The sequence below is a fragment of the Octopus bimaculoides genome, chromosome 16 (genome assembly GCF_001194135.2).
Source record: "Octopus bimaculoides isolate UCB-OBI-ISO-001 chromosome 16, ASM119413v2, whole genome shotgun sequence".
NCBI lineage: Eukaryota > Metazoa > Mollusca > Cephalopoda > Octopoda > Octopodidae > Octopus > Octopus bimaculoides.
The window spans coordinates 5,778,565-5,780,209 of record NC_068996.1 but is presented as its reverse complement, the minus strand read 5'-3'; positions in this window follow the sequence as shown (position 1 = coordinate 5,780,209).

Sequence of the window (1,645 nt, the reverse complement as noted above, 5' to 3'; positions counted from 1 at the left end):
CACACACACACACACACACACACACACACACACACACACACACACACATACACACACACACACACACTAGCTACAACAACTATCACAAAAGTAGTCTACAAAAACAAAAAGGAAGACAACTCTGCTGCAGCAGCTGCAACCTCAACAACAACTGCAGCAGCAATCGCAGCAGCAACAGCAGCAGCAGCAGCCGCAGCAGCAGCAGCAGCAGCAGCAACAGCAGCAGCAACAGCAACAGCAACAACAACACGAGTAGGAGCAGCAGCAGTAACACCAAAAGTTTCAGGTAAGTAAATCGAAGTGTAACATGCTATCTGCAGGACACTCACTCATCCGCCTTCTGGTAACACGAACATACGTTAAACGGGATAAATCAATGAGCTTGAAGCTCGGCAGCCGAAGTGATAAGTTCACGTAATACGGTGAATTCTGTAGCTGGATTGAGAGCACGGTTAAGACGTTTGGAATCTAGTTTAGCTCATCCTTCTATGCGGATAAAATCTGGAAAGAAGTCACAAACTGAGCGACAAGTCTTACTCAGAAATCGGTTGAGAGAAAGCTGTTCCTGAAAGGTTTAGCGGAAGTAGTTTACGTCTACATCGAATCCGTGGTGATTACTGCTTGACCTTGTCTTGTCCAAGGAAATATGTGACTAGATTGGAGCATATGTGCTTTCACTTTTTATGGAAAGCGTCAAGGTTTGATCTTCGGTATCTGGAGAATTGCCAGGCGCCTACAGCACTCTACCAGTTGAACTATGTTGGAAGTTAAGCTTATTGATATTGATATTATTGATATTTTGTAGAAGATGTAACGACGGCTGCTGGAGAATGTTCTTGTGAACAGAAATTTGTGAACTGAAGTTCCACACATGGTAACAGCTGTCTGATAGGACGGAACCGGCTATCAGTCGAATTTGAAGATCTAGCCAACACCTTCTTTTGGCATGGAAGAGCAGGTATTCTTCTTTTTTCAGGTGGCTATGTCGAAGATAGCTGTGTGGTAGACGCGACTAAAATGTTTTAGGACGGAGCGTTTCTGTCAGGCTAGGCCCTAACAGGTTTCACTTGGTTCTAATGAAGGGTAAGAAGGAAGATATTGTTGTAGTTAAATGGCCCTACACTAACTATGCAGTTATAAGCCGATGGTAAGAGCGGTGATAAAGTAGTACCATTTGATGTGTCTGGGAGATCTGGAGTTTGTATGTGGGGCGCTCAAAAGCAAACAAAATGGTTGCTCTACCCTAATGTTTCTGCTCCTTACTTTTTGCTGTTTTTATCGATCTATTTTGTTATTATTATTATTATTGTTCAGTAGTTTTATTTTTATAACGTGCTTTCACTTCAGTACCGAGCGCAGCTCTGTGCGCCTTGGGTATGTGCTGTGGTTTGCTGTGATGCTCTTATGGTTACTGTATTGAAAGTATTTTGCGTAGGATGTGTGCAGTGCCCAGTAGTGCAATTTTCTGTATGTTATATATATTTGTAAGTCCTGGTGTTTTTGTTATGTATTTGTCTGAATATTTTTTTATTATACCTAAGGCACCTACTATGATAGGAATTGTTTCTGTTTTTAGATTCCACATTCAAGTTACCTCTATTTCCAGGTCTTTGTATTTTGAAAGTGTCTCCATTTCTTTTGGGGA